Source organism: Talpa occidentalis, unplaced genomic scaffold (assembly GCF_014898055.3).
Source record: "Talpa occidentalis isolate TD23 unplaced genomic scaffold, MPIMG_talOcc4v2.1 talOcc4.8, whole genome shotgun sequence".
Taxonomy (NCBI): Eukaryota; Metazoa; Chordata; class Mammalia; order Eulipotyphla; family Talpidae; genus Talpa; species Talpa occidentalis.
In genome coordinates, this window is record NW_023605194.1 from 49,972,453 (window position 1) to 49,997,825 (window position 25,373).

The window sequence follows — 25,373 nt, forward strand, 5'->3', positions numbered from 1 at the left end:
GGGAAGGGGGGCGGGAGACCAGCTTAATTGTTTCAAAGGGAGTCACTTGTATGGGGAAGGATGGAATTGGACTTTTAATGCCGGACTTAATTCAGTATATACATAAGTTAATTTATAATGATGCATACTTAAAAACCTATATAATATAGTAAATTAATGTTACTTCAATAAAAAAGTTATAAAAAGCCTGTTTTACCAATGTGGGTACAAGAAAGAAAATTGATTTTTAGATAATTGATTCAGTTGTTGGAAAACTTTTAAGTATTTGTGAAACAACTTGGAAACAGGAATCTATTTTTTAACTGTCAATTTTATGAAATCTAAATCAAAGTATTTCCAAGTATATACAGTGAGATATTTTGTTAAGTATAAGATCTACACTGGATTTTGAACACTTAATAGGATAAAGGAGTGTAAAATATTGTAATAATTTTGCTTATTATTTACATGTTAAATTATAGTTTTTGCAGTTAAAGAGAATATAATTAATTTCATCCACCTTTTTTTTTACCCTTTTTAAATGGTAACTAGCAAATTTAAATTTACATGTGTTGCTCACATTCTATTTCTGTTGCAGCATTTTCCCAAAGTCCCAGCATTATGGATTTTGTCAAAGAGTTCCAAAATGCTGAAGGCACCGGTATCTAGTTATATATAGTCAACGTCACTTGTCATGTAGTGCCAAGCTATTTGTAAGTCTCTGACCCACTCACATCCTCTTCCTGTTGTAAATTAAAGCATGTGTTTGTAAGATGCCTGGTCAGAGTTTGAGGTTTCATCTGTGGTCATGGAATTGACTTTCCCTGAGAAATTTGCCTGGCCATGGAGGAAATGTGCCAGTGTACCCGGGGATGGTTATCATTTACTTCAATCAACTGAGGTAACCCCTGACGGGAAGGATAAGTAAAAATCAGATCCTATAGGACTATGTCAGTCAGTATTGATATGCTCACCTGTGCCTGAAAACAAATAGACTCATAATGCCAAGACCTTTGTGAAATAAAACAACAGCTGAAGTCATTGTCTAATACCTGAAAGAGAGAAGGGACTAGCCAGAATCAATACATTCCAGAGTTTGCTAAGCAGAGATTGCCAAGGGGGAAAAATAATTTGGAAGTCTTTCTTGGGGTCCCCTAGCCATCTTTTCCATGCTGTCTTCATGTCTAGATTTGTGCCAGAGTTAGGGTATTTGTAGTAATGATGTCTTGTGGCTTAAAAAAGCAATTATTGGACTTAAGTCAGAAGATCTAGGGGAGAGGTCCTATCTTGTTATTTCCTAAATAAATAACTTTGGGTAAACTGAACAGTTTCTTAGTTTTCAGTTGTCAGTTATTTAAGATAATCTAGAAACCTGTTAGAACCAAGGTTTCATCTTTCTAAATTGTTCTGGCAGTAGATGAGACATGTAGCACTAGCTGTAAAATTCAGAATCTCAACTCTGTTGTAAGAATGGAAATTGTCAGCCAACATTTTCTCTCCTTCATCAAAGGAGGAAGAGTGTGAAATAACACACTTGTGCGATTTTCTATTTAGAGAGTGACTTTGTATTGTTTTATAAGACCTGCTTGATATTTTTTCCCTGATCAAAAGTAAAGTAGCAAGAGGAAGACTGAAGAATGTTACATGTCTACTCTTGCTCTTTATAAATGGGGCACTCTACAAATGAAAGACTATGGGTATTATGGAAAAAATGACAAAGGAATCATTTGTTTTTCTCACGTACTTGATAATACCTCCAAATGTTAGTCTGAACTAACTTTTAGTGGTATTAGAAGTGGAAACAAATCTCCAGTGTACATAATTTTTATGCTAATATCCTGTACCTCAATGTACACAGTTATTATAGGGCATGTGAATGATCCACTCACTGAATGAAGAAAAATTATTCCAAATGATTATTGATGAGTTAATCAAGATAACCATGTCAACTTTCTTTATCCATTAGTGGTAACATCTACAGTATTTCACAATCATAGTAATAAAGGAGCCAAATGCTAATGGGCGAGGTAATCAGACCTTAATGAAGAACAGTGAAAAATCTGCTTTTTAAAATATTTTACAGTTTCCGTAATCACTGAAGTGGTCAGTTAGTCCCAAGATTCTTCATATTTCATAATGTATGTTTGCAATTTTTTCTTTGTTTCAAAAATAGTTGGTATTCCTATTATAAGAAAGGATGGAAATAAACAGAGAGGAATTTGTCTTTTGAAGGGAATACATTTTTCAAAAGCTATTCATAGTGTAGTGATAACAAAAGGGGGAAAATCACTATCCAGTTAAAAACTCACGATTGTTATATGCTTTTCTCTCATCTATATTCTTTCATTCAAATTTAGTAATTATTATTATAAAGTCATATACTTGCAACTTTACTGTAATTATCCTTAATATAGTTTCAAGTTATATTTATTTATTAATTCCAATAATTAATGAGGAATTGCAGCACATAACCCATTTAAAAAAAAGAAAATTGAAGTAACTACTTATCAGTATGTCACTATCCTTTATATCATGTGACCTCATTACCCTGGCATCATTAATAAAATGTTTTATGGAGTGATAACGAGCTTTGAAGATACTGTTATGTGACCCATAAGCTAGCTTGACATAGAGCTCTGCCCCAAAAGACTACTCTATTAAACTTCTGGTTTTTTGTAGGGTTCGGTTATGCCAGTGGTTTTCAAAATGTTACCTGTGATGCCCTCAGAGTTCCAGAAAGTATTTCAGTACCTGTTTAAAGGAAGAGGGAGATACAAATGGATGGGCACGTCTTTGTCCCAGCATTGGCCAAGGTATTATTCTTTGTTCTGTTTTGCATATTTTTTCCATTTGAGATTTCATGAGAAGGAAGGGTTCTCCTGCAGCTTAAAGTACAAAGAACTTTGCCTTTGTAATTATTTGTAATTTGCATGTTAAAAAAAAAGCCCAATTTAACTTTTGCTAAACATCATCTTAACATATGAGACTCAGAGCCTTACTTTTTTCTTCCAGATTTCATTCTTCTACTTATTTTTAAAAAACTACTATCACTTCAGGATGAAATGGTCATTGCATTACATGTACATCTCTTTTCTAATTTTGTTATACCAGAAAACTTTTAAATTCCTTGTCTGTCATTTGTTCTTTAGTGCCGTGAGCAGTAGTTCCCAAATCTGGTGATGATGAGACTCATGTGAAGGCTTTATAAGTAGCAGATTCCTGGGCCTCAGCCACCATCCACAAGGATGGGGGCTGCTCCTGGGGAAATAGGTATTTTGAAAGACTCCCCAGACAATTCTGAAGCTCAGTCAAATTGTAGCTCCATTAAATTCAAACAAGAAGGTACTGATTGCATATGGGGGTGGGACTGAGGAAAAGGGCATGTCAGATGACGTGTGATTCTCTGGGGAAGAAAAGGAAAAATTTTCCTAATATACAACTTTATCTAGAACTGGCCCAGGGTGCATCAATTATTAAATAGAAATGTTTATTTTCTGTGTTCTTAAAATTAGCTGTTTATGGGTTAAACTCAAAAGTAAGTTACAAGGAGGAATAATAGCAGTACTTCTATACACCGTTACTATTTTATTTAACTTAAAATGTATAAATATATATGGTTTAGTCAATTTTTATATACAATCATGGCCTCAGTCTTTGCCTCGGAACTTTTGCCTATGGAGTTTCCTATCATCTTTCTTGTGTAGATCGCACCTATAACACTCCATCTACTTTTCAAGTATCATCACCTTAAATTAGGTTCTTTAAGACATTTGCAAAGATTTTTGATGAGAAATATTCTGTCACAATCTATTATTTTATGAAAAACTTTTAAAGTTTTATACTTCTATCCACTTAATTCAAAGGCAATTCAAACATACAACTGTTTTTATAAAAACAATTTTCATTTTGTACTCATACTTATATCATTTTATATAGTACTTGATTAAATTACACAAGTCAAGGAACAAATAGATAGAACCAGCATAAATACATTAGGTTACAAGTACATTGACTCTTGGTAAAGAGACAACTTAATTGGAAGTGCATACTGAAGGGTTGTCTATAGCTACAAGTATCCAGCATAATTTGATCATCAATCAATGTGTTACAGAGTGGGAACGGAGATCATTGGTTAAGCTGGTGAGTTGGTTAGCCAATTTGGTTAAGAAAACTTCTGTTATACATGACTCTGGAGATATATGGGATATGACTTTAGAACATTAAAGTTAAATGGATGCTGGATTTTGACTGTTTGCTTTATGAAATATTCTCTCATTCAGTCGTCAATAATTTGGACAGAAATATTTCTTCCTTGTGACCAGAATTGTGTTTCTGACATTAAAATTTTATGTTATGCAGTTTTGTATTGTCAAAGTTTGGAAGTAATCAAGAGAACAGGGGAAGCAAATCTGAAGTGGTAAAATAAATGTGTTTTAAAATAAAGAAGTAGTTTTTTTACTTTAAAGTACATAGGACAGGGCCTCCCCGGTGGCGCAGTGGTTGAGCGCTGGGTTGCGAAGCTGCCCACGGCCTCTGCAGCGCCGGTTCAATACCCAGCTGCTCCCCGGCCACCGGAGGAGGGTCCTACATGGCGCGCAGACCTCTCCTGCCACCCGCTGCTCCCCTCAGCAGTGTACTTCGGTCCTTCTGCCTCCTCTGCTCCCCGCTCTGGCTCTGGTGAATTCTCTCACCCTCCCGCACTTCTGACTGTACCCAGTGCTTGTATAAACAAAACAAACAAACAAATAAATAAATAAAAACATGCTTCTATATAAAAAAAAAAGTACATGGGACAGCTTGTGCTAACCTGAACATTCTATTTCTTATAGAAAATCCAATGATCTGGGGGCAACATATGATTTTTACAAATTAGCTGTCACTGGTGTATAAAGAAGCTTGTCTTGCACTTAACACTGAATGACTATTGCATGATTGATGGAAGCAGGAGAGTTCTTCCAGAGTATTGAATGTTGTTTTAAATCATCTCTTCCACAATTTTTAAAATGCTAATTTACTTAGTTATTAGGTTTCTTTTTTCAAAAGAGTTATTTATTTATGCATACAAGAACTGGGGGACAGGCCAGAGGTGTGGAAGATGAGAGGGTTCACCAGAGACAGAGTGGGGAACAGAACAGACGGAATGACTGAAGCACACTGCTAAAGGGAGCAGTGGGCAAGACAGGAGAGGTCTGCTGTGCCATGTGGGTAACTCCCTGACCAGGGATCAAACTCGTGCTGCAGTGACTATGGATAGCTTCATAGGTAGGTTGTGTCTTAACCACTTGTGCCACCAGGGAGGCCCTATTAGGTTTCTTAAGAATGATTTCCTGGGCTTCTTTTGGAGTGTGAAGTTTGGTGTTTCCTTTTCCTGGAAAATGCATTGTGGCGTATGGTAGGGTGATAAAGAGCATGAATTCTGGAGTCAAACAGAATTCATATTCCAGTGTTACCACTTTTTTGCTTGAAATATTGGGCAAAAAAAAAGTGATCTCACTTTCCACATTGAAAATGGAAATAATAATTCCTACTGCAAAGACTTTTTATAAGGATTTAATGTGATAGATATTATTTGTTAATAATAGATAATACCATTCATTGGAAACACTGTTGTTTTTCCATTCAATTATCTCTATCTTTGTCAAAAATTGTCCTGTTCTCAAAAAAACAAAATGTCTTTATACTCATATATGCCACTTTACAGAAGTTTATGCTATGCTACTTTGCCATTTGAGCCTTGTGGGGAAGTTTTAGACAACACATTTCAGTTTTTTTTTTTAATTTAAGATTTATTTATTTATATAAGCACTGGTACAGTCAGAAGCGCGGGAGGGTGAGAGAATTCACCAGAGCCAGAGAGGAGAACAGAACAGGCAGAGTGATGAAGTACACTGCTGAGGGGAGCAGCGGGCAGCAGGAGAGGTCTGTGTGCCATGTGGGACCCTCGCCTGGCAGCCGGGGATCGAACCGGCGGTGCAGAGCTTCGCAGCCCAGCACTCAACTGCTGCGCCACTGGGGAGGCCCCACATTTCAGTTTTAATTATAGTTTTGGGGCTGCATTTTTAATGTTCCATATGTGCACATGTTCCACTCAGTTTACACCGAACCACCCTTGCCAATGCCCTATCCTCTTCTCTCTCTCTCCCTTTTTCCTCCCGCTCCTCTGGTAATCAGTAATTTTTTTCACTAAATCCAAGATTTGTTTTGCTATATTTTCTGGTATATGTTTCTGGTGATTTATACTCCACATATAAGTGAATTCGTCTGCTATCTGTCATTCATTTTCTCACTTATTTCACTTAGTATAGTCACCTCAAGGTCCATTCATTTTGTTCCCCAAGGCACTGTTTCACCTTTTGAATAGCTGTGTAGTATTCCATGTGTGTGTGTGTGTGTGTGTGTGTGTGTGTGTGTGTGTGTATTCCACAATTTCTTCATTTATTCGTTAATGGATACAAAGATTGGTTCCATAACTTGGCAATTGTTATTGCTGCTATGAACACTGAGTATTTAAGTGTTTTCATATTAGAGCTTTCATATTTTGGGGGGTAAATACCTAGCATAGTTATTGCTGGATCATATGGGATTCCCATTTTTATTTTCTTAAGTAATCTCCAAACCGTTTTCATTTAAAAAAATAGGAGAAATTCACTTTATTTTCTGGTATATAAGTTATATGGAGGTCACAGTTGGAGCCTGGGTCCTTGCATTGGGATTCTCCTGTGTGTTTTTGCCAGATGGTCAAGGAATTCCTGATAGGGTAACTTGGTGAACATAGTCTCTTTCCAGAGGTTGGAGGTGAGATAGTTTTAGGTCTTAGAAATGGCATCGAAGGTGACCTTGGCTAAGTTGTCCAGGCAGCCCAGCCCTCACTGAGGTGTAGTAGTCATCAATACTGGCCAGCAGCAGTTTCTTAGGCACAGGGGAAGGGAGAAGGGAAGTGTCCCTGGGGAAGGGATAAGGCACAGCAGCCTAGAGCTACAGTGGCCTCATCTTGCAGGGGATGGTGTAGGGCTTCCTGATGTTTTTTCCCCAGTAGCCTTGCCGCAGGGGATGATGGAGAGTATGGCCAAGATGATGGCCCCTCCGATGGCAGTGGCTACCTCCTTAGAGCATTAAATGGCCAGACCTATAATGTGTCTGTTGCGACAAATGCCGTGAACCTGGTGCACTGGCGAGCATGGGTCTGCTTTTGCAAGAGCATAATTTTCAAAACTTCATCCTGAGGGATGGCCCCAGGAAAAAAAAAAAAAATCAATGATCTCAGATTCCTTGATGGAAAAGGAAGAGATCTCCTCCAGCCACCTGATCTTCATGTCCTTGACCAGGCAACCCAGCTTAGTGAGGAGGATTCTCTCCTTGTCCTCAGCCTTGCCTCCCTGAGCTCTGCAGCTGTGCCTAGACCACTCCTGCAATGCTGCCTCGGCTTCCCATTCTAGGTTCCCCTCCCCCCACTGGAGTCATCTGCCATTTGGTGTTCACTAAGTCCATGCTGTTTTCTGTAGAGGCTGCACTAACTTGCATTCCCACCAACAGTGGGTGAGAGTTCTTTTTTTTTTTTTTTTTACATCCTCTCCCACATTTGTTGTTTACATTCTTTTTGATATGGGACATTCTCACATGGGTGAAGTGATAACTCATTGTGGTTTGATTTGCATTTTCCTTATAATAAGTGATGTTGCACAATTTTTCATATGTCTGTAGGCCATATGAATATCTTCTTTTTTTATTTTCAATCAAATTCATTAATTGAATTGTCATGTTTAATTTAATTCTCACAATTCTTCAAGGTACAACTAATTTGAAGGTACATACTAAATGTAACCATGATAGAATTGAGATGCAGATAATCTGATTCAAGTTTATACCATAAATTCCACAGCTTCATTTGAAACCAGGAAGTTGCCTATAAGCCCAATACCACTCCTAAAATCTCAGATTATAAGGAGTCTGTTGTTTAGAAAGGAAGGAAGTTTTCTGTAGATGAATGTCTTGTTTAGAAAAATGTCTATTTAGGTCTTTTGCTCATTTTTTGATTGGGTTGTATGTGTTTTTGTTGGTTTGTATATTTTGGAAATTAGCCCATTGTCAGATGCGTGATTGTTCAAATATGTTCTCCCATTCTGCAGGATGCCTTTTTGTTTGTGATGTTTTCTTTTTTTTTTTTTAAGATGTATTTATTTATGCATATAAGAACTAGGGTATAGGCCAGAGATGGGGAGAGGCGGCGGTGAGAGGATTCACCAGCGACAGAGAGACGGAGTGGGGAGCAGAACAGGCAGATTGACTGAAATACACTGCTGAAGGGAGCAGTGGGCAAGTCAGGAGAGGTCTGCTGCACTATGTGGGTAGCTCCCTGGCCAGCTAGGGATCGAACTCGTGCTGCAGTGGCTGCGGATAGCTTCATAGGTTGTGTCTTAACCCCGTGCGCCACCAGGGAGGCCCCTCTTTTTTTAAATTTTTTTTCTCTTATGTAACCCCTGTAATTCTCCTACCACCCCATTACCCCATGATGCTTTCTTTTGAGGTACAAAAGTTTTGCAGTTTAATGTAATCTGACTTGTTTTTGCTTTTGTTTTCCTTTCCATTGAAATTGTATCTTCAAATACATCTTTGATGTAGATGTCCTATAGTGTATCCCTCCCTTATGTTTTAATTATTTTGTGTTCTTATAGCTGGATCTTTAATTCACTGAAATAATTTTTGGTATGGAATTATGTATGAATCTAGCTTCTTTCTTTTTTTTTTTTTTTTTTTTTTGCATGAAGTTTCCCATGTATCCCAGAACCATTTGTTAAAAGTGTCTTTCTTTTCTTCATTCTATAGTCATGAATCCTTTCTCAAAGATTAATTGTACATATTTGTATGGGTTTGTTTCTGGACTTTCTATTCTATTCCATTGGTTTTTCTGTTTTTACTCAGTACCATACTGATTTGATTACTGTTGCTGGGTATTATAGTATAGTATGATACCTCCACTTCTCTTTTTTTCCCTCAGGATTGCTTCAGCTGTTTAGGGCCTTTTCTGATTCTTTACAAATTTTGTAATTGTTTGTTCTATTTCATTGAAAGAAGTCATTGAGATTTTGATAGGCATTGCATGGAATCTATAATTGCCTTAGAGAATATGGCCATTTTAATGATGTTTATTCTTCCAATCCATGAGCACAGGATATTTTCCCATTTCTTTGTGTGTTCTTTTATTTCCTCTAAGAGACCTAATGTATAGGTTCTTCACCTCCTTTATTTACTACCAGGTATTTCATTCCTTTTGAGGGGATTATTTTTAATTTCCTTTTTTTCTGCTACATTGCATATGGAAATGCAACAAATTTTCAGGTATTGATTTTATATTCTGCCACTTTATGGTATTCATTTACTATTTTGAGTAGTTTTTTGGTAAAGCCTTTTGGGTTTTCTGTATATATTATGTTACCTTCAAATTATGATGGTTTTACCTTTTTTCCAATTGGATTCCATTTATGTCTTTTTATTACTTGATTTCTCTGATTGGATTTCTGATACTATGTTGAACAAGATAGATTCTATTTATTCCCATTTCATAAATGGATATGGTATCTTGCTGAATGTGTTTTTCAGTGCTTATTGAAATGATCGTGTGATTTTTATCATTCTTTTTGTTAATCTGATGAATGACATTGCATATGTTGCACCTACCTTGCATCCCAGGGCATGAAACGTATTTGATTGTGGTGGATGATTCTCTTACTATGTTGCTGTATTTTGTTTGCTAGGATTTTGTAGAGGATTTTTGCACCTATGTTTATCAGGGATATTGTTTATAGCTTTATTTTTGGGGGTCAGATTTAATAGACTTAGCGGTACTTAGATTATTTTTCTTGAGTAAATTTTGGTAGTTTATATTTTTCAAAGTATTTGTGCACTTTTATCTGTTGTTGAATTTTTAAGCATAAAAATGTAACATTTTCTCACTATCTTAAAATATCTATAGTGATGTTTCTTATTCCCAACATTGGTAATTTATGTCTTTCTTTTTTTCCTATCATTTGTGCTAGAGGCTTGTCAATCTTACTTGATTTTCTGAAAGAACTAACTTTGTTTTGTTTTTCCTTTGGTTTTTTACTTAATTTATTTCTGTTCTAATTTTTTCTTTCTGCTTAGTTTAGATCGGATTTGTTCTTTTTTCTAGCTACCTATGGTGAAAGCTGAGGTCATTGATTTAAGGTCTTCTAAATTACTAGTATAGGTATTTTCTGTATATATTTCTTTCTCCATACTGTGGTTAATAGTTTTTCATTTGCATTTAATTAAAAATGTTACTATTTTCCTTTCAATTTTTTGACTCACATTATACTTAAAATGAGTTCTTTAGTTTTCAAATATTTGAAGATTTCCAGAGATCTATTTTTTGTTGATTTGTAATTTAATTTCACTATGATCAGATAATATGCTTCACATGTTTGAAAACTTTAACATTTATTGAGTCTTGTTTTATGGCCCAAATATGGTCTATCTTTGTAAATGTTCTATGTGCACTTGAAAAGAATGTATGTTCTATACCATGGAATGTTCTATAATTATAAGTTATGTCAAATTGGTTGATATGTTTTCGAATCTTGTGTATCAGGGGTGTCGTGGTACATAAACTTTTTTCTATGAAAGGCCAGTAAATATTTTCATTTTTGTGAGTTATATTCTCTGTCACAACTACTCAAATCTGCACTATAGCAGGTCAGTACATAAATGGGTGTGGCTGTATCTGATCCACAATAAACTGGATTTTACTAAAGCCTATAGTTTGGTGACCCTGTTCTATATCCTTCCTGTTTATTTGTTCCAACAATTATTGAAAGATGAGTGTTGTAGTCCCCAACTATATTTATGTACTTGTATACTTCTCCTTTTATTTCTATCAGTTTTTGCTTCACAGAATTTAAAACTCTGCTACTAGGTATATAAATGTTAAGGTTCTTATACTTTTGATGAATGGCCCCCTTTTTTTTATGAAGTTACATTTTTATACCTGGCAATATTCACTGATCTGAAATCTACTTTGTCTGATATGAATATAACCACTCTAGCTTTTTTTTTGATTAATGTGAGCATGCTATATCTTTTCCCACACTTTGTTAGAGCAGTCTGTTTATTAGAACAGTCTGTTTGTTAGAGCAGACTTTCTCAGGTCAAGTTTATTTCTTACTCTGTCATGAGGTGAACCACCTGTTTCTGCCTGGGGAAAGCTTCATAGTTGTCCAACCCCATAGGCACCTCTTGGGGTAAGTCTGATTTACTCAGGTGTAATTAGGAAACTGTTGTGGCTGCACATTTAATCACAACCTCCAGACTAGCTTTTACCTGTAATAAAATGGATATACTCCAGTTCTGTATACATCCATTCAAAATTTGGGAGGATAGAGGTATTTTTAATTGGCCTGCCAAAACTCCTGCAGAAGGGTAGTGTGGGGAATGGGATATAGTCTGGACACTGGTTTTTGTTGTCTCGTGAAGAGTTGATTCTGAACACTGTATTTGCACCACAGATTGTTTATCAAGAAACAGAGCATCCTACTGCTACCAATTTGGCTGTAGCAAAATGTAAAAATGCCAGTTTCTATTAGCAAGTTATTTTTGAAATAGACATTCTTGTATTTAGTTACCAGGCAAGATAAGCAGTCTCTCTCTATCCCTGGGTTGCAATCTATCACTGGCCCCACTCTGCCTCTGCCTCTACTGCAATCAAGCCTCACTTAGAGATCCAAGAAGGTTGTGCTGGACAGCAGTGCATTGAGGCTCAGGATGGGGGAGAGCCTGAGAAAAGGTGTGTGGTTCAACTTCCCTGGGAATAAAGCTTAATAATCTGTTTTTGTAGTCATATTAAGATAAATAATCCTTTAGAATGAAAGCCAAAACATTTTTGTCAGGTTTGTTGTACGTCTCTACACACAACCTGGCTGGACTACCTTCCCCATAGCATGACAGGGCCCTGCCACTTGGCCCCAAAGTCACATTTTGGAGTCTGAATGACCATTCACACTTGATATTTCCAAAATGATTCTAAAAATTATTTGGGGCAAAACATATCAAATATCCAAAGATGGTGACCAGGGCCTGAACCTTCTGGAAGGCACTGGTCGTAACAACCCAGTTCTCCCTGTATAACCTGCATGGTCTCCTCAAGTCAACCATAGGTTATGCCTTAGATGTTTATACAGAATCTGTTGAGACTCACTTCTTCATACACCTTTGTGGATTTTTTAAGAATTTGTGTGACCTATAAGAATTCTCATCCAGTTACTTCATTTCAGCCTCATCACACAAGTGACCATTCTAGCTAGGTATGGTGTTTCTAACTCCTAGAGATTATTTAAATATCTAGCTGTGTAGAAATTCAAATGCTTCTTTTTTGTTTTTTAATCAGTTGTTTGAAATCTTGGTAATCAATCATTGATCTAAGGTATTTAGTATGTAATTTTAACTTTTGATAAATTAAATTTTCTGTGTAGAAACTCCAGAATTATGACCACATAAATTGTGTTTGGGACACTTGAAAATAGTCTCAGATATATTTTTGGTCAAACTTTTAAAAGGTGTTGAAATTATGTTATTTTCTAAGTTTGCAGAGTTGATTCTATGGCCATTCCCATCTAAAAATGTAGAAACAAAAGTATCAGTTAAATTGCAAGCATCTCTTAACAAGGCAATCTGTATGGACTTCTAAGCAGAGACTTAAAGTGTTAACTACTTTCCAGTTGCAAATGATGTGCAAGTGAACAAATGACTGAGTCGATAGAAGGTGACAGTTTTAAGTTCCCTAAAAAGAAAAAAATCCTCCAAGCTTGTCAAAGGCTAAATATGCCCCACACCTTTCTAGAGTGAGTGATATCGACTTGTTCAATATGCTTAAAGGGAAGACAGTGAAATATGAGTTGACAAGAGGAGAGGAACAGTCACAAAAGGGGAATGAGCACAGAGCAAAATCAGTCATAATTTCGAGAAAGGAGCTGTTCCAGGTGTCACACTTTATAAATGTTAACTAGCTCTTCCTCTGACATTATGAATCTGATATGATTTGGAGAGATAGTAGGGCAAAATGGGCAGAAAGTTGTAGCATAAACTTCTTAGTCTATGTGGCAAGTGGCTATTATTGAAGGTAACTCCTCAAAGGTAACTTCCACTTGGCTAATTGGTTTTGTTCTGTTCATGGCCTGGCTTGGCCTGCCTTTTAGCTTATCCTAGCAATTTGGGACGAAAGGAGGGACAATGTAGGATCCCAATAAATAATTGTGAGTCAATTCCAGTAAAACAGTTCAAAGATGGATCTTGTGAAAATGGGTCTATAGAGGGTATATCTTTAGATGAGAAATTTGTTATGCATAGGATAGTTGTTGGCTACCCATGTTTTAAAAAAAAAAATGATATAATGGGGCTACTGAAGGACAACATTGAACTCAAACCCTTATCGAGGTCAGGGTCAGGGAAGTAAGGCATTTGTAAAGATTAGAAAGAAGGTTTTGCTTTCTAAGCCTGTTGAATGCTCCTCACATTTCAGTATTGTGCAAGTGAACAAATGACTGAGTCGATGGAAGGTGCCTTGATGCCTTTTGCCAGACTTGGCATCTAGAGTTTCTTGGGGTTAGGAGACTTCCAAGAATGGTATAGCAAGGAGAGTTACTTAGACTCACCATGGAAGAGATATGATTAGATACTTGAGAATTTTTTACATTCATTCAAATGGATCCTGTATTTGAGAACCAACAGGAACTTAAAACAGAAGCCCAAGTCAGGAATCAAAAATGCATATTTGACTCAAAATTAGCCTGCGCTAAACTTGTTTGGAATGGGGTAGTTTTCTGTTTAATGAAAGAGAACTTATCCCAAATAATTAGGAAATACAATGCCAATAAGTGAGAGATCCCAACACAGGAACTCTAAAAGCACTCCTAAATTTGAATTCCCTCTTCCCCCTTCCAAAGGTTGGCCCCAGGAAAATAGCATGCTGCACAGGTGTTGACTTTATGCAGTTAACAACTCCATTAATGTTTCTACATTACTCACTCTTAGTCACCAAGCATTCACTGAGCGTCCACTGTGAGTGTGAACAAGAGTATGGGCTGTTAGTTAGTGTCATTCCATGATGTGCCTGCCCTCTTCAACTGTTCCTGCTTCCAACATCTATGTCATGTTCTTGTAGCTCCTGACAATGCAGTTGGGTTGGGTACTAACAAAGAAGGCCAGAATGAGCTCAAGGGTATTGCATTATTGCTGGAAGAGTGTTCCCATTAATAAAAGCGGGCATTGTGTAATGTCATTCACATATTACTGTACACGAGATGATGCAATGTAACACTGGCCCTCAATTCACCCAGAGCTTAATGGGAGAAATGACACTGATCATTCCAAATCTTCACATTTTGACCATTGAAAATCATAAAATATTAGAGCTGAAAAGGACCTTAGAGAATATCTCACCCAGCCTCCTTTGTTTTACCATTGGGGAATCTGAGGCTTATGTTATTCTTCATTGAATCTACCAACTGGAATCTGTCCAAGTGCCTCACAAATGCAACGTTTGAAAACAGATTGAGTCCTGTGCCATCTGCTACCACCCTTGGTGAACTGGAAGACTATGAATCTAGAATTGTTCCAAGCTGTTTAATGCATTTCATTTATATTATTAGTGTCCTACTTCCAGAAATTCTCTCCCTGAGGGTAGACTGATATGGGATAAAGGTAGGGAAAATAAAAATTCTTGTTTTCTTATAATTCTATCTGATTCATCAGGGTGAGTTTTCTAATCTTAGATCTCAGATCTCTAGGGCATGGGCCCAGCCCGCTTTGTTTGATACTGTGAAGGCTGTCCAGCTTTGGTAGCAATTTCAAAGGTATGTTTATGTTGGACCATTAAAAAATGACGTAGTCTTCATTGGAGCTTGCACCTGTGAGTTTATCTACCTTAAAAGGGGAGGTGGGTTGGGCTAGTTTGGAACAGTTCAGGTAATATAACCTATAGAACATCAAAACATAGATGATATAGTTCTCAAGACACAGTTTCCCTGAATTATTTGTGTAATTGTGGGATAGGTTACAAGAAATATCCTTAAAGATTATTCTTGGTTTGGGCTGGATTTCTTCAGTGGAAACATGTTTGGCTTTGTGTGAATTGGCCTAACAGGAAAGTCATGGACACCATTAATTTTCTCTAGGAAAGTTTTTAACTGACGAGTACTGCAAATATCTTGGGTACACAGAGTCAAATGAATCTTCTGACCCAGAGTTTGTCATTGTAAGTGTCTTGAAGCCAAAGACTTATTTGCCTGAGATCAGGACTCTGAGAATGCCAGAAGGGAGACTGGAAAATAGCAGAGCTTGCTTCTGTTTTTGAGGAGGGCCCTCCTCTGTTTACATAATACAAAGCTTTGGAAATAGAAAACCCTGGCCAGAAAGTTAGAGACCAAAGAAGAAATAGAAATTAAATGAAATGCTTCCTCTTGCCTCCCCCTCAGTCCTGTAAAAATAGACGGAGACTTCCTTTTCTACTTACAGATGGGCAGATTGCTGCTTTGCAGTCAGAGCTGAGTTGTGATGTTGAGACAAGTTGGGTCAGTGTTAAAGTCTCCCTAGATTAAAGCCCCATCCCCAAGAGGGTCTGTGGATAGGAAATAGTGTCAGCTCCTGGACTGTGCATAAGAGTAGGAAGCACTTGACTTAATACTAGGATACAATTTTTTGAGAAACCACACACTTTAGCTAGACTCTTCTGCTCACTAGAGGATGGGTATTGAAACTCACTCTGCCACTCACTGTGGAGAATCAAGACTATCAGAAATGTCTTTTGGAGGATCTGTAAGTTCAAGAGAAAGAATACAATTTCATTTTATCCATTCATTTACTTAGTAAATATTTATTCAATTCCTGTCTCTCTCAATCCTTGCATTTTGCCATATTTGTGGAGGAGAATGGGTTATGAAATGACCAAATACTGGTCCCCCACAACCTTTCACACTAGTCCAAGATAAGGGAAACCCATAAATAGTGATAATAAAAAGTGAAATGTAACATGCTCCTTTAGAAAGATAGAAATAAAAAGCTATAGAAATTCAGATTTGAAAAATCTGACTGATCTGGAGAGAACAGGGGATGCCTTCATGGTGGAGGTGACAGCAGGAATGGTGAAGAGAAACATTCAAGCTAGTGAATGGCACATGCAAAGGAATTAAGGCTAAAGAGCTTAGCACTATATCTGGAAAATTCTAAGTCTTGGGCCTCCCTGGTGGCGCAAGGGGTTAAGGCGCAACCTATGAAGCTAACCGCATCCACTGCAGCACGAGTTCGATCCCTGGCCAGGGAGCTACCCACATGGCGCAGTGGACCTCTCCTGACTCACTCGCTGCTCTCCTCAGCAGTGTATTTCAGTCAATCTGCCTGTTCTGTTCCCCACTCTGTCTCTGGTGAATCTTCTCATCCCCTGCACCTCTGGCCTGTACCCCAGTTCTTGTATGCATAAAAATAAAATAAATCTTAAAAAAAATTAAAAAAATTCTGAGTCTTCTAGTTACTAGGAGGCAATATTGAAGATGATATGAGAGTAATAGGAGCCAAAGCTAATGGAAAGTTTTAAATGCCAAATAAGGAGTCTGGACTGTTAAGCCAGAGAGCAATGAAGAGCCTCTGTAGAAATGAATGGTGCTGTAGAAAAATTTTATGACAGATGGGTTTAGGGGTAAAAGACAGGAAGGAGGAGATGATTCAGGAATCTATTACAACAGAAAATGAAAGTCTGAATGTGAAGGCGTGGTGGGACAGGAAGAGAGAGAAGCAGTAGAAACAAAATGAGAAGCTAGATAAGGAGACAAAGTGGCACTAAGACAGTAACTGATTAGATGTTGGGCAGGTAAGGTTGTGCACATGATCAAAGAGGACTTTGGTGATTTTTAGTTGGTTATAATTCCCCCAACTTATTTTTTTTAAAGATTTATTTATTTAAACAAGCACTGGGTACAGTCAGAATCACGGGAGGGTGAGAGAATTCACCAGAGCCAGAGTGGGGAACGGAACAAGCAGACCGAGGAAATACACTGCTGAGGGGAGCAGCGGGCGTGGCGGGAGAGGTCTGAGCGCCATGTGGGACCCTCGCAGGTGGCCGGGGATCTAACCTGCGCTGCAGAGGCTGCGGGCTGCTTCGCAGCCCAGCGCTCAACTGCTGCGCCACCAGGGGAGGCCCTCCCCCGACTTATGATCAAACTATTTCTACTTAGAAAGGAAGTCTTCTGAGGAAACTGAGTGGCATGAAGAATTTGTCCAGGGCTCACACTGGGCACAAATAATGATCTACTAGAAATGCATTCAATAATGACTGCAAAGTAGTCTCTGAGAGTGCACTGAGGACTACACTGTGAAGAAGCTTTCCTGAGGGAGGCAGATGCAGAGAAGATATAGGGTTGAAGCAACCATGTCTTCAGAGAACTTGCAATTGGGGAAGCAAGAATAATAAACACAAAACACTGTAAGAAAGAATATAATTAATAGCTCAATTGTGTTGTCCAGATTGTGAATTATATAGACTTTTAGAAGCACAGAGCACAGTGAAGGGATCAAGCTCCTTGGAGGAAATGGTACATGAGGTGTCATTGGGGATAAATTTGAAAAGATGGAAAAGAGAGGCAGGAAAATAATGCAAATGAAGGTAGAGTGCTGGGATGAACAGTCTTGTTTATGAGGGAGTACAGCCATGAAACTATATATCTCTTCTCTAGGATTCAGTCACATTCCCTACACCAGTCATCTGGGAGATAGCAAGGGTGCAGGAGAAAGGAGACATCACCTCAGTGCACCACTTGGATTGAACTGGGTTGGTGATGGAGCAGTATTTGCAGTCATAATATGAACACTGATCATTGACTATTAGTTGAACAATGTTACCATGTTGTTATGTGAGGGTAATGGGAGAAGAAAAGTTAGATGTATTTATAAAAGCAAAGTTCCTATCTTTTTGTCAGGAAACCAATAATATTGGGAATTAATTAGAAGTAGCATTGTAAGTATACTGTTTACAAACATAGCAGTGCCTAGGAGATACAATAGCTGAATGAGTTGAGGTTGGTTGCCTCTGGGGGAGTAAGAGAGTGGGGTTGAAGTGGGGCAGAGGATTGCTAATGTTATATACAATGTGAATTAAAAAGCTGTACAAGCACAATGGTATGGTTTTTGGCAAAAAGAAAAACTAAAATTTAAAATGCCTATTACTTTTTTTATAGATATATTTATTACATCATCCTTCATATTTGTACAATGTATGCTTTCCCGTAAAATTCCCACCACCAATTCACCCATGCACCATCACCATAGTACCTTGTGCTCTTCTCACCCCTGTTCTGATCTTCCTTCTCCCTCCTCCTGCCCTGCAGAATGTCTCTGGTCTGTGGTTGCCTGTTGATTCTTATAAAATGCCTATTACTTTTATCAGGGGACAGTCCAATGTGTGATGACTTCGGTGACTAGGTAAGATAGATCACTCATATCCATTTTGCTGCTTTGATGGGGACAACGGGTAGCTTCTTGGAAGCCCATGAGGTTGTGTCTTAGTCAGGCTTGCTCTCTGTGTTCTCCTTTCGCATTTTTTAAAAAGATGTATTTATTTATGCATACAAGAATCCCCAGAGGTGGTAGGGGTGAGAGGATTCACCAGAGACAGAGTGGGGAACAGAACAGGCAGATTGACTGAAATACACTGCTGGGAAGAGCAGCAGGCGAGTCAGGAGAGGTCTGCTGCGCCATGTAGATAGCTCCCTGGCCGGGAGATGTGCTGCAGTGGCTGTGGATAGCTTCATACGTTGCATCTTAACCCTTTGCGCCACCAGGGAAGCCCTCCTTTCCCAATTTTTTGCTGGCCGCCAAACTCAACCAGCTCGTGTTCCCTGTCTACCACAGCTTAGCCTTCCTTCTGGGTTCACCTGGCAAGAGGCAGCAGGGAGCAGCATTTCCAGCTCCTCACTCCATTGATGGCCTCAGGAAAGAAGTTCCAAAAACCCTTTTCATTTCATCTTACTGCATATTAGTAGGAAATAGTAATTTACTAATAAAAATGACAAGTATGAGAAGTCAAATCCATCTTAGAGAGTCTTAAACTCATGCTCTGGGCTGTCAGTTCCTAATTTCCAATTGAACTTAATTGCTCCATTTTTATTCTAGAGGGACCATGTAGTCAGAGCAAAAGTAAAGTGTCACAAGCAGGTGATTGCATTTCTGGGGATCCTCCAAATTGGGGTCACTTATTTAAGTGAATACCAGTACCAAAAAAAAGTGATTCATCTCTCTCCAAGCTGAATACCATCATTAGGGCTCTGGGTTTATTTTGAACATTCCCTTCCCCCCAACTCCCATCCAAAAACAAACAGGAAGGTGTTTACGACCTCTCCAAACCTGAGAGAAGACTATAACAAAGGCATATCCAAGTGACACACTTGGAAGTTCATATCCAGCTCAGACCTTTATTTTGGAGACTTCCAAAATAGAATGTGCAACTGGGTCCAAGCTGCATTCCAGGGAGGAAATCTGTAAAAGATGTTTCAGTGTATCCTGTTCGCATCCTTCCTCGATAGCCTTTCCCTTTAAAACGTCCTTGCTCTCGATACTGTTTCTGCTGAGAAAAGCAAAAGATTTTCTTTTCCTTTTTCCCCTGCTGCTTCCTTCTGCTTGCATCAACACAGCTCCAAGCCTGTGCTCTGGGGCATTTGAGTTACAAAGGACCTTTGTCTCTGGAGCTGCAGTCAAAAAGGGCGCTCTGATAGGCTGGCTTGTTATTGATCGAGAGCCCCAGGCACTCAGGTGGCCAAATGTCTTTATCTGACTTTTTCATAGCCAACAAGCAGTGATAAATGGGACATAAATATTCAATAATAACTAATAAAAGCCCACACTTATTTGTTAGTCTGCGGGAACCCCCATTTCTGAATGCATCCACTTTTATCTCAAAGAGGTGCCAATAATTTAGGATCCAAACTGTTGTTAGAGTTCAGGCCTTTCCCAGGGGCGTTTCTGAGGTGCTGGTATATCATCAAAAGCTTCTCCTCACCTGCACAGGAAAGGCTGATGGGATTAGGACATCATTTTCTCATCTGTCCTGGGAAGACAAGCCTTTTTGCTTTATTTTATGTTCTGATTCTTCAGTAGAAGGAGTGAAGGAAGAAGGGCAAAGGGTCTAGCAGAGCAGTTAGCCTGCCAGAGGTGCTGAACCCCTCCTTAAGGGAGTGAATGTCTAGGGCAAGGGTAGCAAAAGGGGTGAGATGTCTTGCTTGTTAGGCAGATGTACCCTGCAGGTGGGTGAGCACTCTCCAGTTTTCCCCTGGACCATTCAATAGTCCATCAGGCAATTTCAGGCATTCTTCTCTGTCTTGCTCTGAGATAATTTAATGATAACTCAAGTTTATTTTGACCTCTGGGTTTGCCTTCCCAAGAAGAGAGGAGCCATTCACATACAATATTCCTAAATACTATGTTTTCCTAGACTGGGTGATTATCGGATGGTTCGTCTCTTTTCTGACTACATTTTGAGCCCTTCATCATGGGCCCGTAAGATGCTATTTTGGATGAACTTTATTACTTGTGATCTCTGGGTGCATACTGAAATACCTGGTGTTCCTTACTCTAGAGAAACACACACACCCATTTAGATCATTATCTTCTCAGCCTGGATTCCTAGGGATTGGCACTCTTATTTGAAAGAAACTCTCTGCCCCCTTAAAGAAAGTTCTTGAACACCTCCCTGCATCCTTGAAGAGACAAGCCCAATTCCATCCCCTCTGAATCATTGCAGTTTGTCTGCCAGTTGTATCGGCATCAATTATCTTGAAAATCTCCGTCTAGAAGATTTTTGATTTCCAAAAGGAGATTCACACGGTCCAGAAAACTGTGGTCTTTTCCGCAAGCTATTGTTTAGGGACCCAGAAGCTTGTGGCTACCAATCATAGAAATTTATTCCCAAGATAGTGCAAGTCTGTCTTCAGCGCTGAGGCTTAGGGGACTGAGTTTTCCTCTGAGTTACTCCAGGCTAAATGTCATCAGGCACCCACGGCCTCTCAATATCTGTGCATCTAGCCTTTCCTTTCCTAATCAGAAATCTCAACCTCAGCCTAGTCTGATAATCGATGGGACAGTGTCCCGGGTGTCTCTCGAGAGTAGAAAAAGGACAATAGCCTCAGCTTTCCACACATTGAGGGAAGTTTTGAAAGAGTAGTTGAGTAGGTTTTTCTAAAGGAAGTCTCGCGTTTGCCTCTCCCAAATCTTGTTTCTTTGCCATCTTTGTTTTCTCTCCTTCTACCTCTAGCGGCACCCAGGAAGACCAATACTTGGACATTTACAGTTGGGTAATTTTGAGAAACGTTATCTATTTCTCACTTTCGTGAAATAAATTAGCACAATGAATGGTCGTCTAGATCCTAATTTTTTTAATTTAATTTAAATTAAAATTATTTCCTTCTCTTTCTGAGAATTAATGGAAATATTACATTTATTTATTTATTTATTTATTTATTTACTTATTTATTTATTTACTTATTTATTTATTTAAAAATGTCTTAAACTTGGGCCTCCCTGGTGGCGCAAGGGGTTAAGTCTCAGCACTATGAAACTATCTGTAGCCACTGCAGCACAAGTTCCATCCCTGATCCCTGGCCAGGGAGGTGACCCAAATGGCGCAGCAGACCTCTCCAGTCTTGCCCGCTGCTCCCCTCAGTGGTATATTTCAGTTGATCCACCTCTTCTACTCCCCACTCTGTCTCTGGTGAATCCTCTTATCCCCTGCACCTCTGGACTACACCCCAGCTCCTGAATGCAAAAATAAAATCTTTTTAAAAAAAGTCTTAAAACTTAAGTAACATTGGTTTATAAAAATATATAGGTTTCAGGTATATAACATTATAAAGCAACATCTCTATATACTGCATTTTGCATATTTCTTCTTTACAAATAAAAACTTGGTTCCCTTGGGAGAAAGGAGCATTTAAGAAAATGTTCTGGTCCAGAAATCTTTTAGTTCTATTTGAAGATTGACCTTCAGTTACCCTGAATTAGGATTAAAAGTATAGACTTGTGGCCACAAAATTAGTTTAGTTACTAGTTGTATGTGAGAGAGAAAGAACTATGCTCAAATACTGATGTCTACAGCTACATGAACTTGGGTAAATTATCTAATTGCTTGAAGTTCTCAGCTTTTTTCATCATTAAATAAGGAATAAGAACATGTTTCATAAAATTGTAAATTACATAGTGCATAAAATTGTAAATTACATAGTGCATATAACACAAAGCCTGACACATTGAAAGTGATCAATCAGGGGTACCTATGGTGTCAAGTGCTCGGATCCCTTTTAAAGTTCTCGAAGGGAATTTTATTTATTTATTTTTAAAGATTTTATTTTATTTATACAAGAACTGGGCTACAGACCAGAGGTGCGGGAGGGTAAGAGGATTTACCAGAGACAGAGCGGGGAGCAGAACAGGCAAACAGACCTAAAGCACTGCTGAGGGGAGCAGCAGGCAAGACAGGAGATGTCTGCTGCGCCATGTGAGTATCTCCCTGGTCAGCCTGGACAGAACCTGCGCTGCAGAGGCTATGGACAGCGTCACAGCGCTGCGCTCAACCCACTACGCCACTGGGGAGGCCCTCGAAGGGAATTTTAAAAAGCTTGTACATTCTCCGCCTAGCACTCTACCATTCCTGAGTTGATGTATTCTGAAGGAAAGCAGAACTATTTTGAAATTAGCTTAGGACAACTTTCATGAAGAACTAATTTCTAGTCATCTTCAAAATGCATGTGTTTGTGTTTGTGCTACCAATGATAAATTTTTAAAAAGTGCTTTCTGCTTCCCTTTGGCTTAATGGTGAATAACAGAGAATTTACGCAAAAGGTACTTTTCCATGAAATATTTCCTGAGATCCTGGAAAACCTATTTCACTTTGGAACTTTGCAAAGCCCTTGCAGAATATGCCTTTTCTCAGAACTATTTTCTTGCTACTGTCATTATTCATCTCCTCTGCTGGACTGGAAGTTCCTTGGTCAGTCCCATTCTCTGTTTAGTGTCCTCCATGGCACATAGTTGGGTGTGGCGTGAGGTAAGAGAGCAGACCAATGTCAGGATTAAGGACTTGGACTCTGGAGCCAAATATGTCTTTGTTAGGTTCAACCACACTCTTTTCTGACTTCTTTACCAAATCACTTTTATTTCTCAGTTTTCACTTTTGTTAAATAGGAATATTGGTATTACTACAAGCATTGAATGAGCATATATATGTATATATCAAATAACCCAGTTTCTGGAACGTAATGACAAATAATGAAATTCCAACTTCTAATTCTCACTATCATTTATGTGCTAGAGATGTGTTTTGAGTGGATAGACAGACAGATGGATGGAGGGAGGGATATCATTCTCTGCATCAAGCAGACACTTCAGTGAATTACAAAAGTATTTTCTCAACTTTTTGGTCTGCCAGATCTCCAAACTGGAATTAGAAGTGGGGATTTCCATATTTTTAAAGCTCCACCTCCACTCTCAGTTTTGTTCAGATCTCTTGTTCAGATATTTGAGGTTGCTCCTGAGACCTGATACCTACTCTCCCCAACTCTGTATTCTAGAGTGAAAGCCCAACTTTTGCTGATAGGGTATTGCCAATAGCAATATTATTTCTAGAAGGATAATCCTTATCTTGATGGCTGTTTTCTAACATAAACAGAGAAGAGAAAATAATAGAACACCATTTCCACACCAAGCATTAGAGAAATAAATAAAAATGTGACTAGTGGCTACGGTCAAGGAGTGCTTTTGTACGCTCAATTACCTGCCCAAACTGTTGACCTGCTTCCTGGATGCTTTTCTTTGCATTGCTTGACCTTTAGACTAATGCCATTAAAAATACATACCCAGTACCACATAAATGGTTTTCAATGGCCTGGCAGCTTAGGGAAAACTCATTGACATGCAGCATGCAGTTACTTATGCATGTGAAAATAGAGATTAAGAGTCCTTTTTGACATCAGCTTGCTAGGATCACATTTTGTTATGGCCCCTCTATAGATTAGCGGCTGCCCTATGGATTGTTGGCCTCAAATGACATTTAGCACCTGGCAGCTCCTTCTCTAGCTACCGAGGAAAGAGGGGTATCCATGGCTGAGAAGGTCTCTGTTCTGGGTTTAGTCCTGGGCTTGCTGCTAAGTCACTGGTTGATGGAAAGGGTGGCATTGTATTCCTCTGCACTTCTAGCTTATCTGGGTTCATCTGTGTCTTTCATAATCTTTTTTTTAATTTTTGTTGAAGTAGCACTGCATTATAATTGTATATTAGTATCAGATGTGTATTATTATAAATCAGCATCTGCTATAATATATGAAGTTCAGCACTCAAAGTCTGATTCTGGCCTTCACCATACAGTTGTCCCCTTTTTCCTGACTTACGATATCCTTTCCCCTTCCCTTCTGGTATCCACTAATTTCACCATTTTCTTGATTTCATTTGAGTATACCAGGGTTGCATGCTTTAAGAACAGGGAGTTCTTCTCTCTCCTTTCCTCTCTCCTACCATTCTTTCCCTAGAAATGGAAGCAAAACTACAAACCCAAGGTGGATTTTGACCCTAACAAGTAAGAAGAGAGGCTCCTAGTGGATAACGATGCCCTAGTGGGTTGAGTTGTAGCATTTTAGTGCTTATTCTAAATTTGTAATGAGCCATTCATTTATGTACATTTTATTTTACTTACTTTACCCTCCCCCCCATTTTCTTTGATTTGTTAATCAGTCACATAACTATATAATTTCAGGAGTATAACTTCACCGCTCCATGTGTGCCCACTTCACTCACCCTCCATCACAGCTTCAGGGCCATGACCCCATCCTCTTCCCTCCACAGTCTCCTCCTTGCACCCCCTTTGTCCCCTCTGATAACCAGTATATTTTCCATAGAGCTTATGAATTATTCCCTTAGTGTTTTGCCAGTTTGTTTTCTTTGGTTATTTATATTCACCAAGTGAATGGGTCCCTCCTATAACTTTCACTTTCTGGCTCCTTTAACTCAGCATAATCAACTCAAGATCCATCCATCTTGTCCATGGTTATTTAGGTTGGTTCTGTAGTGAATAATGTTACTATGAATACAGGTGAACATAAATCTTTTTGTATTAGTGTTTTCATATCTTTATATAAATACAACAATATTGCTGGATTATTTGGTATTTCAGTTTTTGTTTTTTTGAGGAACCACATACCATTTGCTATAGAGGCTGCACCAAATTACATTCTACCAACAGAGGATGAGTGCTCCTTTTTCTCCATATTGTCACCAACATTTGTTGTGTCCAGTCTTTTTGATAGAGGTCATTCTCATAGGGGTGAGGCAATCCCTCAGGGTTTTGATTTCTCTTGTAA

General features: G+C 38.6%; 1 pseudogene; it reads right to left on the reverse strand.

The window, feature by feature from the left end:
• Nucleotides 1-6,648: 6,648 nt before the first annotated feature.
• Nucleotides 6,649-9,671, reverse strand: LOC119234645 (40S ribosomal protein S2-like; annotated as a pseudogene).
• Nucleotides 9,672-25,373: the final 15,702 nt, after the last annotated feature.